At 37.4% G+C, this 14,036-nt stretch overlaps 1 long non-coding RNA gene across 1 annotated transcript; it reads left to right on the forward strand.

The window, feature by feature from the left end:
- Positions 1–780: 780 nt before the first annotated feature.
- On the forward strand, positions 781–13,451 carry LOC122174868. Its single transcript, XR_006177245.1, has 3 exons — positions 781–925; positions 2,448–2,568; positions 13,376–13,451. It is a non-coding gene; the product is annotated as an uncharacterized LOC122174868 (long non-coding RNA).
- The last annotated feature ends 585 nt before the right edge of the window (positions 13,452–14,036 follow it).

A 14,036-nucleotide genomic window follows, 5' to 3' on the forward strand; every position in this document is an offset into this window, starting at 1 on the left:
TCAAAGCCCAAGCCAAAGCATAGCTAAGCAGGCCAGATTTTTGACAGGGTGTGGCAAGGAATAAGTTTTTCTTTGTGAAGAAGGAAGCATTTATGAAGGCTTAGATTAGGACTGGATACTGCATAGCCAGCGAAAAGCACATTAATTTCTTAGTGACAGCTATCGCAAAACATCTCTGTTCTTTACAGTTAAAGTAAGGAATACAACTTGTACCCTTATTTTGTTTATACCATATGTTGGTGTCTGTAGTTATCCACATTGCACTGAGCTTACAAAATGCAAAAGGTCAGGTAAGGAAAGCCCCGAGATGATGGATGTTACTTTCTATCATAGATTTACCTTGAAGTATTGGCAAAGATAAAGAAGAAATGATACACAGACATAAAGAAGAAAAAAATGGTTTTAAAAAATATTTTCATATAACTGAAAACTTTCTCTTTTTTCACTCTTAACCTGCTAAAAAACACCAGTGCTTCTAGAGCTATAGATTTAAGATTTTTCTGGGAAGATAAGACAACTGATTTTTGCTATTACATTTATCATTTCTTTATAATTTTCATCTTAATCTTTTCAGTCTAAAGAAAAAAATAATGTCTGTTCTGGAATCAGATGCTTCCATTGATTCAGAAGGCTAGAAGGATTACATCTCACTGATTTTCTTTGTCTCAAAAATCAGATACTGTCTAAAAAAAAAAAAAAGTGAACAAGTTAGTACACACAATTCACCTTAAACTGTGTAGCTTTTCTTACCTTTTCGTGCTTAACCTTTTCTAGGCTGTTTTGGAGGTGAGAGCAGTAAGTCTCCACCAGGGAATGGCCCATATGCCTTCCCTGCCCCGGATTTCTGCAGAGATTTTGCATTACCGTATCTGTCTGTGACTGCAGTGCTTATCTATGAAATGGACCTGCCCTTCCGATTGACAAGGTAGGTAAGCGATTTACAGCATGATCAGTCACACTCTATAATGCATAAATAGCTGCATACATACATTTATATGCATACACACAGTTTTTTGCAATGCCGTTTTTACAGCTTTTGCAAACACTCTGGAAAGCATGAGAGTGCTTGGCAGTGCTTCTTCTCAAGCAACATGTGTTTCCATGAGTGTTCATGAGGCTGATAGGAATGTCCAGCTGAGTACCAACCAGTCTGATAAAGGTTCTGGGTGTTGTACAGGAAAAGGAAACCTAACTTGCAAAACATTGTAGAGGAGCACTCTTTTCCATCTTGATGTACATGCTACCAAATATTGCCTTTACAAATAAGGAAAAACATGAAATTTAAGGCACTTTATTAAAAGAAACACAAAAAGAAGCAGAGGAATAAACGTTGCAAATCTAGCTGTAGGGGACAGAGCTTTGCCTACTAAACATGTCTGCAGCAAAACACTTGAGATAAGCTTCATTATCTTTCTGTAGACACATTTCTAACACAGGTGGGAGTCACTTAAGTAACCAGAAGACAAGAAGTTTTCTAAAGGTCAAGCATAGTCTGTCAGAGTCACTGCTAAACCTGATGAAAAAAAATCATATAGAAAGCCTCCTACAAGAATAAAAAGGTTCTTTTTCTCTTTTGAAAATGTTTTATATTTTCAGAGAGAGGTTTTGTTTATTTTATTCAGTTTTTCAATAAAAAGCATTAAGAAATGTTGATCTTAATTGTAACTCTTTTTAAGGCTCTGCACTATTCATGCCTTTCCAGTGTTTTGTGGGGACAATACTGCATCCCTCTTAGCTTCAGTCAGGGCCAGTAATTGAATCTGGAAGTACTGATTCCCAGACCCTTACACTTAAGTATTTCATTTTATGCTATAATGTTCCAGAAACAGTGTGCTGAAGAAAGAAAGAAAGAGAGAGAGAGGGGAGAGAGAAAAAGAAAGAAAGAAAGAAAGCGAGAGAGAGAGAAAGAAAAAAAAAACTTCCAAAACAGCTCGAAATTATCTACATAAAGCAAACAGAAATGTAGATACTGGAGGCTTTCCAGGACTCCTGGTTTCCTGCAACACTTAGAAGACAAAAGTTAGGGCAGCATGCTGCGAACAGATACCAAGCCTTTCCAGCATTGATAGACTTTCCATGTCTGCAGTGCCACAAGAATAGAATTAGCTGTCAGACCCAAATTATCTCGACTGCAGGCTGTGCTGCCTGGGTTTGCAAGGCCATAAATCAAGGTTATCCCCTGGAGATAGGAAGGGGAAAGCTGTGCACTTCTGGCTTTAGCCCCACACTTACTTTCACCCTAGCCTCTTCCTCTGTGGTGACTTTACCTGGAGGGCTTTCTCTGCACTTGCATTTTACACACTTACTACCCATCAGCTTGTTCAAGTCATTGGTGGCTATAAGGAGAAAGAGACCAAGTCTAGAACTTTAAAAAGTGTTATTCCAATCCACTTTTTAATTTTTCTGCTGTTGGCCTTTTTTCCCCTCTTGCTTGCTGTGTGTGTTAGGTGAAGTTGAGTAAGCAGTAGGTTGATTTCATGGGAACTGCAGGAACAGGTGCTTGTGGGAGAGCAACTTGCCTTCAGAGCTGACTCTTAATTAATAATTGAAGATGCCCTAGGAGCATAGGTAAGTTAGAATTTATTTCATATTTCTGCATTTAAAAATTGCTGAACTGTGACCAGCTCAGATAAAATCATCATTTGCAGACCTGTACCTTCAGAAGGCAAAAGTGTTATGGGCAAGGTTCAAAATAAGCAGTATGTTCCTACATCCCATTACTTGATACTTCTCTTTGTTAAACCTTACATTAACTGAAAGGCAGAAGCTGTGCTACTTTTTAATTCTGAATTTTTCAGAAGTTTCATGAAAGGGGAGAGAAATGTGTGAGGGAAGAAGTTACTCCTGCACTTCTGAAGAATAAAAATGAAAAAGTTTTGTCTGAGTTGGAAACTTGGACTGCTATCCTAGCTGGAAGGCAGCAAGCAGCTGAAGTGCTACAGCACCATCTCCTGGAAGTTGGACACTTCTGAATTTCCAAAGCCAATGCAATTCTCAGTCACACAAGCAGATGAAATGTAATCATCAAAACATGCAGTGAATTCAACATATCTTTTGTTACAAAAATGCTTTAACAAAAATGAACTTAAAAAGTACAGATCCAGTAAAACCATTTCCATGACATCATGTTTCCAAATACATATTGTTCTTAAATAACAGATTATCACTGTTGGGCAGTACTTACTTCTTAACATGAAGGCTTTGATGTTAATTCACAGGAAAATGGCAAGGCATAAAATTAGATGGTAAATTTGGTCAGAAAGTGCCAATTTGTTAACAAAAGTAATTTGGTTAGCTTTTCATTGTCTATAGTGAGATAAATAGCAGTTTAAAAGTCTGACTAACTCTACAAAGAAAGCATTAAAAGCAGCTTTTGGGGATGTTTAAATTATTAATTTCCTTGTCCTGGAATCTTCATTCTAACCTGAAAGTGTAGACCAGCTTTTAAAATAAAATAAAATAGCTAACCTGTAAACACATCTTTTACAAATGAACTACAACTGATATATTTTTTTTTTCCATGAGATTTCTTAGTGATTTCCTCTCAAACACCTACTGAAATTCTTTCATAGTATGTCTGTGCAATTTTTTTTGTTTGTTTTTTTGTTTTTTTTTCTGAAAACAAAGGTTATTTTTGAATTAAGAGAGTAATTTCCCACCCCTGCTGACAACATAACTCAGTGACTAAACATGCCATGTTCATCTCCCATTCTGGTTTATACTGTTCCAGTATGAACTGCTCATGGCTTTCCCCAGCCTCTATCAGTAGAATGTGTCACTGCACGGTGCACCATAGAAAGGATGGTGCGCAACATAAGCCATGGTCTAAAGAATCCCAAGAGATGCAATTCACAAGCAGATATAGTATCTTAGCTCTGTTTCTGGTTCAAATACTTTGTGCAGGGACAAAACCATCTCTTTTCATCTCTGAAAAAAAAAGGAAAATATTTGGTTCAGGAAGTAGAATGTGGGTAATGCTCTACGTGAAATAATTCAAAGTGTCCTGCAGAGAGGTTTCTGTTTCTACAACTTCATTCAGCAACATGAGAGAGCAAAAGAGTCTCAACAGATCTTGATAGGCTTTACAACAACTTGTCCTTGTGCTCCACTGATGTGGCATATTTGTTATTTTTCAACTGAATCTTCCCTTTTTTCCACCCTCTCTACAATAAGCCATTTCCTGTTGAGACACATCCAGAAACAGCTTATGTCTTTGCTGTATTAAGATCTCTGTTTTAAATTTACAGTCTGCAAGCACCATCCAAGTTTCACAGTTGCGGGCAGATCGCTCCATCCCGTGGCAGCGCTGCTGCTTGCAGGCTCCCCCTGGCAGGCTGCAGAGAGAGGCAGACACGCTGCTGCAAAAACCCACCACGTCTGCAAAATCTGTGAATAATGCTGTGTATTCTTTAATGCCATTGGCACCCTCTCTATAAGTTCTCTACGCTTCCTTTGCACTTGTCTTTCTGTTACAGCTCACTTCATTTTGCCAGCTTGGGATATTTTCCAGCTGCATCCTCTTATGACCAGTGGACAGTATCCTGAATTGCATAAGAGAGATCCTGCAGGGGAGATGGAAGTTTCGAATTTTACTCCTCTGAGTATTTCTGATCCCAGCTTTTTCCACTAAGAAAGGAACTTAAACTGGGCACACAGAAGCTTAATATAATAGTACATTCAGCATGGGGTACTGGTGAATGGGAAGCTGGACATGAGCCAGCAGTGTGCACTCACAGCTCAGAAAGCCAACCATATCCTGGGCTGCATCAAAAGATTTGTGACCAGCAGATAGAGGGAGGTGATCCTGCCCCTGTACTCTGTGCTTGTGGGGCCTCACCTGGAGTGCTGCGTCCAGATGTGGAGTTCTCAGTACAGGAGAGACATAGATCTGTTGGAGCACATCCAGAAGAGGGCTACGAAAATGATCCAAGTGATGGAACATCTCTCCTTCAAGGGCAAGCTGAGAGATCTTGGGCCATGCAACCTGGAGAAGAGACCTGATAGAGGCTTTTCAATATCTAAAGAGGGACTGTGAGAGAGAGGGGAGATTTTGATTGGATATAAAAAAAAAAAAAGCATTTTAGAATAAGGGTAGTGAAGCACTGGAACAAGTTGTCCAGAGTGGTAGTGGTGCCTTGTCCCTGGAGACATTCAATGTCAGGCTGGAAGAGAATCTGAGAGCATGATCAAGCTGTAGGTGTCACTATACATTGCAGGGGAGTTGGACTAGATGGCCTTTAATGGTCTCTTCCAACTCAAACAATTCTGGGATTCTGGGATTCTGGGATTCTGGGATTCTGGGAAAGTAAATTTCTGTTTAGATTAAACATGCAAAATGCATTAAAAAATTGAAAACTGCATTTAGCACCGGGCTTTTCCAAAAAGGTTTCAATATTGAGTGATTAGGAGCCAAATGTTGATGTTTAAATGAGGTTTCATTTAAAAAACTAATAGAACCATAGAAAAGGAAGGTTAAAAAGAATCTCTGAACTCATACTTCTGTGGGAAGTGATCAGTTATATTTCCTCATTATACCTCCTAACTAAAGGTATATGATATATGTCTACTTCCTAAATCCTATGTTAGAAAGAATTCACAATATCTGAACTTAATGTTCTCTGTTTTTCTTCAATTCTGTTGCTTTTTAGTATACCCCTATGGGATGTGAAGGAGTTTATTCCTTTCCTCTCACTGCACTATTGCTCTACATATTTGGAACTTGTTGCTTTGTTGTCCTTCTTTAGGCTCCCCTTCCTTCTCATGCTTTTATACTCAGCGTTCAGATGCTCCATCTGGCCCATGTATTTCTTGTTGTATGTTACTCTGAAATGTAGTACTCAAAACAAGCTGTAGTGGTCCAGCCAAGCCCTAACAAATAAATCAGAAAAGTTTTGTTATTCAGTCTTTCCTGTTGCAATGTTTTTTTTTAGTATGTATATGTCTGCTTGCCTATTTGCTTTTCTAGTATTCTTCATCAGAAGCACTATATATATAATTAAAATTCTGAAATAAATAAAAGCATGCCCACCAGCCTGAAATCCATCATCCTCAGTTGCTCATGGAAGATTTTTAAAGTCAAACCACTCTTGTTTTAGCAACAGAGATCGTCCCAGTTGCAAGTGTAAGAAATGTTGATTTTGTGATGAATGTTGTAGTCTGATGAGAAGCTAGAAATCAAAAGGGCTGAAAACCAGACTACCTTCATAATATTGGCAAAATATACGTGGCATGGTTTCTACTCATCATATCTGGCTCAAAGGATTTCTAAGCTAAAGAATCATGCCCACATCAGATTGCATTTTTAACAATTTCTGGGAAATTCCAGTATAAATAATTCTGAAACACTGATGATTTTACATACTAGGTCCACCTGAACAGATGTTGGTTCGACTATTGGCATTACATAATGACAACCAAAATAGCATTGCATAAATCTCTCCAATACTCTTTGTGATGATCAGCAATTATTTTTAAATATGAGTAACACTGAAGTGTAAGATTCAGAAAGTACTTAGAGAATCCCTCAGATTTATGGATGTATGGCACTTAGCCACAGCATTTCTAATAAATTTTCAATGTAGAGAAAGTACTTAGTGGTATGGTGATAGCTTTGATATACAACTCTGTTAAATCTGACAATTTCAGTATTTTTCTTTTAAGTAAATTTGCCTGCTGTGTTTCTTACTCTCTGCTACTAATAGCCATAAGATAGACTTAATATACACAGTGAAATCTCTTCCTGATCAGAAATATGCAAGAGACCTAGGGCCATTAGTTCTTTTTTTCACATCTAGACAATTGGGATAACACTAAATAAAAATTAAAGATTTTCCCTAAATAAATTTATTTACGAATTTATAGGTAAAAATACAGATATTTATTATTATTTTTAATTTTTTTAGAGTCCACTATTTACCTCACTGAGGAACAGAGAGGATGTCATACTATACCTTTGTAAGGAACTTAAAATATAAAACAGGTTGGTAAATAACTGTTTTGGGCTACTTAACAAATGGTACTAGAAAGAATATCAGTTGAACATATAGTGAGAGATAATATTAAAATTAAAAATGTCATATGCCTAGATGTGTAACTTATTTCTCCTTTTCTCTTTGCCTTGGAATTATTAGTCCATGAATTTCCTGCCCTTACCCAAATGGCATGATGAAATCTGTTTACACCACTCTTCCCACAGCAGAGACCTTTGCAAACTGCAGAACATGGATAGATCTGCCAGCAGTGGCTGATCCAAAACCACAAGTGACCAACCCCCCCTCATCTGAGTGGCATGGGGAAAGATTGGCCTTTTTTCACTTGGATGTGCAGACAGGGTTTGTTAAAAATGCCACCTGTTAGTGTGCCAAGCAGCAGGAGCACGTATTCCTCCTCAGTGGGGGCACTCTGCCTTATGGAATGGGGGGATAAGGAGGTGGGAAGGAAGGAAAGTTAAATGGATTCTGGGAAAGGGACACTGTAGTTGATGAAGGAAAATATGATAAAAGTCAGTACTGTCAAAACCAAAACGAAGCGTTACACAAGATGAAACAGTAGAGTTTGGGAAAAACCTGAACATTTCAGCACCCAGTCAGGCAGTACAGCCCAAAGGGAGAAGAGATGCCCTGTAAAACATACCATCCTGGAGATGCCCCAGGCTGGCTTGTCTGTTCTCACTCATGATCAGGTAACTCACACCTCCACATCATTCTGTGAGGTAGGAAATGTATTAGATCTATCGCTGGGGAAATGGAATAGAAGATTTTGGTGGAGAAGGAAGGCAAAGAGGACACGTGCTGAATACAGTGCTAAGGAGGAGAAGTTTCCATTTATGTAAGAACTAAATCTAGGATGAATGAGCAGGAAGGTTAGTTTAGGGTCGTTGGCTCTATAGATGTGGAGGAACAGTTCTGACCTCCTGGCGAGATAAAGTAAAACAAGATAAAATAAAAGTGAGAACTCTTTATAAACAAATGACAGGAAAAAATTAAGAAGAAAAAGATTTGCTAAAGGAAATTGCAAATTAAGGGTCAAAGTGCCTGAAGGGGAGAAAAAAATGGTGAAATTCAAAACATGGACAGTACATTCATACTAAAAACAGCCTTATTTTAGGACTGATGAGAGAGATTCAGAGAGAGAGCTTCTTGAAATCTTTTCTTGAAAAAAAAGTCACTGAAACAGGATAGACAGCAGATACAGGAGCAGCCACTTTTAAAAGCTGAAATAATGCTGAATGTTACCAGATCTAAGAAAATCTAAGAAAGCTTTTGTTCTACTTTCCTATCAGTTGGAAAACCAAGAATCTGATATAACAGGAACAAGAAAAGTTGCTTTCTTGCATATATTATTTAGAGTACAAAAAAGCACATTTGGAGGAGGAATGGGAGGACTGAAGATGCAGCAATGCTAAAGGTAAAATTTAAAGCAGAACAAAATAGTAACTATATTTTCTGGAATTAAAGTAAAATATTTTCTCTCTGTCTTCTGTCTATGAATAACATTTAGCAGCAGCTATTCTGTATATAGCTGTTTGCTTACATGTATACTAGGATCACTGATAGCTCTGCAACAATGAAAGCATTTAAAATCCTCAGTCAGGCCTAAGTAGATGAAAATATACTGATGTATGTTAGAATGCAGAATACGACAGCAGAAAAGAAACCAGGAGAATGTGTACTGCACCTTGTTCTGGAAAACATATTGTACTACAAAAAAAAAAACAAACCAAAAAACAAAAACAAAAACAAAAAAAAACCCCACGCTCTGTTTTTTTATAATAGAAAAATAACTGCACAGCAAGCTGGAAAAATAAGCTTTGCCACTCTGCTACTATTTTTTGTAATGTCTCAAATTTCTCTTCTCTTCCGCTGTCATCACATCCCCAGCATTTAGATGATGGATGAAAGACCCATGTGGATTTTTTAGAATTTGAGATTTTTGGAACCTCTCAAGCTACTTTGCTGAGCTTTCTGACAGAAACAATAGCCATTCTAGTCTTACATCATGCTATTTCACAGTTAACTTTCAATTGAATCCCCATACCATTGACCTCAATGGTTTCTTTTTGACCCAGATGCAGCTTTCCTTCAATCTCCTCTCCATTGCCTGCCAGAAACTGTTCATCTTGTTTTTCTTCATTTGCCTCATGAAAGGTACCTGCTGAGGAGCTACCAAAGAATAGATATGAAGATAAGCTCAGTCCTGGAGACATGTAGAAAAGCTGCTGCTGAACTCAGTGGACAAGTGTGTCCTAGAAATGACTGAGGTCTTAAGCACAGTGGTTTAGCCCAGACTGTTCATCAGATCCTGACTCTGGTGGCTCAGAGACAGCCCCTCAAGGGGGTTAGCCACCACCTGAGAAAAGTGTAAATTAAAATCTTCTCAGGTTATTAGCTGAGGATGTAACATGTTTTGATTTAAAATTCGGTTTCAGCTTTGAAGTATTAACTCAGGAACTTTGAAAACCCCTTTCCTGTAGAAGATTTGGGATCAGTTAACCAGCAACAGATGGCAACAAAGAGAAATTCATAAGGAAATTGGAATAAACCAGGCTTCAGAAAGTTTATGGAGCTATGGAAAATAAGGTATAAGATTGAGAAATTTCTCCTTGCTAGAGCTGACTCAGCATTCAGCTTTTCCTTTACCTGCCCTCAGGGGAGCTGTGTCCAGACCAAGATCACAACTGTAGATGCTTTTATCTGGGTCAGTCTGGATTTTCAATGAACATGGTCTGTAGCAGAATCCAGAGAGCCAGGAAGTGTAATTTCCTAGAATCCAAATGGAAAAATTACAGGAAGGGAGGGTGTTCTGAGAAGCATAAGGGAACATAAAGACTTCATAAATGTAACGGACATGGAGTCTCCGAGAGCAAAGAAGCTGAGGTCTGCAGAAGCCCCATGAATGAAAAGGAACATATTTCTCTACAGAGAGAAAGCTGGCTGTGATCTACTGTTGCTGGCAGACAGAACTTCAGCCTCAGCTGGCAATCTATTAGGCTTTAAAAAGAAAAAAAAAAGTAGTAAACTCTTGGCAATGAGTGGGAAACCAACTGCAGTGCCGAGGGAAGACAAACCACATGCTCTGACGGCTGAGTGGTTCATGACCTCTGCTCACAAGAGAAAATGAAGGATGACAGTGGCTGGTGACTCACTTCTCTCAGTAACAGAAACATCCATTTGGTGGTATGAACCAACACTTATGGAGAGGTTCTGCACAGATCAGAGCTATTGCAAGAGCTTACCAAGGCTCATTCAGCCATCTGAAACCTCTTCCAAGTGACTCATTCACTTGGGAAATAGTACTACCATTCTAGGAACTAGCTGAAGATTGCCATAAGAAACAGCAAAGCTCCTGGACTGGTGATAATAGGAGTCTCAGCTGGTATTCTTATCAATCCCATCAGAGAAGGGTAAAAGTCTGAGCAAGGACAGACACATCCTGAAGATAAATATGTCTATACAGATGGTGCAGTTTTAGAGGACTTGGGTTTCCTGAAGGGGAGAGGAGGTATTCATAATAGGGTCATAAGAGGGACAAGAAGGAAATGACTGAATCAGTTGTAGATATGTGCAAAGTATTTTGCCTTATATGATGCAGGATGCACATGTTCACTGTGAGATCTGGAATCTGGTGGGAGACAGACCTGTTGGAATTCTCCAGGGTAATAATAGAAGGAGGAAAGGGCATCTTTGGGAAAGAAATACAACAGGACACAGAGAATGTATAGCAGTGTATATTTTATTTAAATTTAGCTATTGCATAGTTGGACACCTAATTTAAACCAGCCAGGTAATCACATTGTTATCAGTCTCTCCCACCTGTCTTTGCTATTACAGGGTGGGAAGAATTGCCTCTGAAAATGTCTCCCTACACTGCCCATGGACGAAGGCTAGATAAGAAAGTTCTTAAAGTCTCATATAGTTTTAAATTGTTCTGAGTGATAATCAAATCTCTTCTGGATTTGATTCTGACTAGGAAGGAGAAAATGACTGAAAGTGGGAAAGGGGGAGGCAACTTAAGTGAGAATAATGGATATGGGTGCAGCAGTGGAAAAAAGGACAGTGGATTTCAGGAAAGGGGACTTTCTTAACTCAAAAGGACTGATAAGACCTAAATAGGAAACACAAGTATAGGAAAGAAGTTCCAAGGGAGTTAACAGTTTCTTAAATAAAGGGGCAAGAAAGATGAACAGGTTCTAAGTAAGAGCAGCCATCTCATAGATTGATGCGACATTCTAGTTTAAAGGGTTCTCTACTGTCTTCAACAGCCTTACAAACCACAAGAGACTTCTTTTAGTCCTTCACAAGCTTCTTCCTCCCTCATCTCTTTTTGTTTCCTGTTAGATGTAAGACAGTTATTCTGAGTTATAACTTTCATTTCAAATTTTCCTTAATATCTAACTTGCAATATTAATAGTGAGAGGCTAAGTTCAGGTTAGTTCTTTCAATACTTCATTCTGAAGAAATAAATGAACATAGAATACAAACTGTTTAAATTGTTAATGACAAACATGAAAAACATCAGTGTGTCATAAACATGAAGTGGAAGATTCAAAAAGACCAAAGTACAGAATAATATTGGTACTGTTGTTATGAAATGGTAGCAAGACAAGAGTATCAAGAAAGCAATCTGTAACTTTTTAAGTCATAGGATCTAGTCTGCTTAATGAAGGTGGAAGGGTAAGGACAGATGTTGCCAACAAATCTAAAGAGTTTGATGTTTTTCTGGCATCAGACTTCACCAATCACGATTAGAGAGCTAATACAAAATCAATGTCAATGAAGATGAAGTCAATTGGCATAGGAAAGAGTAGGTCTGAGGCTATCTAAATAAGTTAAATGTTTTCAAATAATTTGATACCTTGTTGAAATCCTCCTCAGGCTCCTTACAGCATTTTCTAGAGTAACAGCAGAAAATCTAGTGATTATGTTAGCTAGGCTCCAAAGGAACAAAAAGAGAAAATGAAGTGTAATGCTCAGAAAAGAATCTTCAGTAATTTATTGTCCAGTGAAAACTTATTTCAGCTGTAGAATGACACTAGAATAAATGAAAAGATTGTAAGTATTCAACCCTTCAGAATTGTAATGAAAAAAAAGTTGTCAAGCCCATCAAATGACCTTTCACTATAGAATAACAACCTGTTTGCAAAAGAAAAACTAAAAAAAAATATGATACATCTGTGGTTTTTAAGCTTTTGACTTAGTTTTCTAGTCTAATTTTATAAAAAGGTTCAGAGTAAGTTAAAATAATTATTTGCGTAAAATTAATTGGAAGTTAACCCCAGTATTAAACAACTTTGATCTGGAAATATAGATACATAAGCATGAAATCTGCAGGGCTCTGTGGTGGGTCTGCTACTCTCCTTAGGGCACGTCAAATAACTTATGCAGTAGAAAAAAAACATGTTTTTGAAATCTGAACTTATATCAACCTTGAATTGCAAGTGTATTATGGGACAGGATTAACCCAAATAACCTTGATAAATTGAATACATTCTTGACATCAAAAGTGACACTGAGAAATTGTATAAATGACATGCAATTAACGGGACAATAAACATAAACAGGAAAACATAAACAGTATAAACATAACAGGAAAACAAATGTTTGGAAAAATAATACTGTAAAAGCTTTTGAAGCTATGGTGGATCACACAGTAAATGTAAATTGATGGCGACATATATTACAAAACAGCTAACATCAGATTGGCAATAGCGAACCGATAGACTGTATAGAAGATGTTCAGGAATTTCTTCCACTTAGAAGAGAATGTGAATTCAGGCAGACGTGAGTTCTGCATGTGCTCCTGAAAGGCACTGCACTTCTGGAGAGGGTCTAGTGGTCAGCAGCAAGTGTAATCAGAAAGCTGATTATAATGACCTAGAAGGAAATGCAAATTGGATGTTTTGATTTGCTTTTAAGTGCAAATAAAAGAAGTGGAGGAGAAACTTAAAAACATCTTTCAATTATAGAAAAATTTTCTGAAAAATAAAAAGAAATATTTGGTGCAGTTTTTACTTCACACACACTGGAGATAGGAAAAACCTCATGAGTTGAAGTTACAACAGTGTAAATTTGCTTGAAATTTTCATACTGTAAGGAGAGGAAAGTATCAAATTATCTTTCCAGTGATGATTATAGAATCCTAAAACTTTGTAGACCAATTAAGGCAAAAGACTGTTATATAATGAATAGATAAGTAGATATATAGGTAGAGATTTTACCTTAAATAATTTGTATTAATTTCTTTAGGCTCTTTCCTGTGCATTTACTTTGATCTCACAGCCTTTACTGAGTCCTGTTGTTTGTTTTTTTTTCTTCATAGGAATAAAAATGATAAATAGCAATTTTAACCACTTTTGTTACTTCAATCACATTGCCAGATGCTGGAAATGGTGCCCATTTTGGGAAAGATAAATGCAGAGAAATCTGAGTATGAGAACAGTAATGACACTGGGATTACAGTCTCGTGTGGAAGTGAGTAAAATCCACATTGGATATAAGTGCCTCTCCTTGGAGAAACTTTCATCACATGTAGAAGTGACACTTCACTGTAAAGTGTGTGTTTATTCCAGAGAAACTGAGCTATCTCTGAGCCTAGAATTAAAGAGTTAATTTAGTTCTCCTTGGTTCAGTCTATAGAATATCTCAAAGGCTTTGAAACCAGTGTAGAGTTTGGAAGACAAGTTGTGCTGCTGACGGACACATATTCAGGAATACTGTATGAACTCAATATATTTCAGGATTGAATAAGACATAAATTCCTATCTGTTAGGTCGAACAGTCTTTCATCTGCAGGAGATGAGTAAAAGTTTGTCCATGAGCACTTCTGCTGGAAATCTTTGCACATTAGTAAAAATTCTTTTTCTTCTGGGTGAAGAAAAGGAGAGACCTATATTCAGTTTTATGTATATTAAAAAAAAAAAAAAAAAAAAAAAAAAAAACAAAAAAAAAACCCACAATGATAATAACAACAAAGCGATAGAATTAGGAATAGAAGCAATAGGAAAACATTTATTTTCACCTCTGTTTAGTTGATTTTAT

Source organism: Lagopus leucura, unplaced genomic scaffold (genome assembly GCF_019238085.1).
Source record: "Lagopus leucura isolate 7727_CA_CO unplaced genomic scaffold, USGS_WTPT01 Super-Scaffold_73, whole genome shotgun sequence".
NCBI classification, from domain to species: Eukaryota; Metazoa; Chordata; class Aves; order Galliformes; family Phasianidae; genus Lagopus; species Lagopus leucura.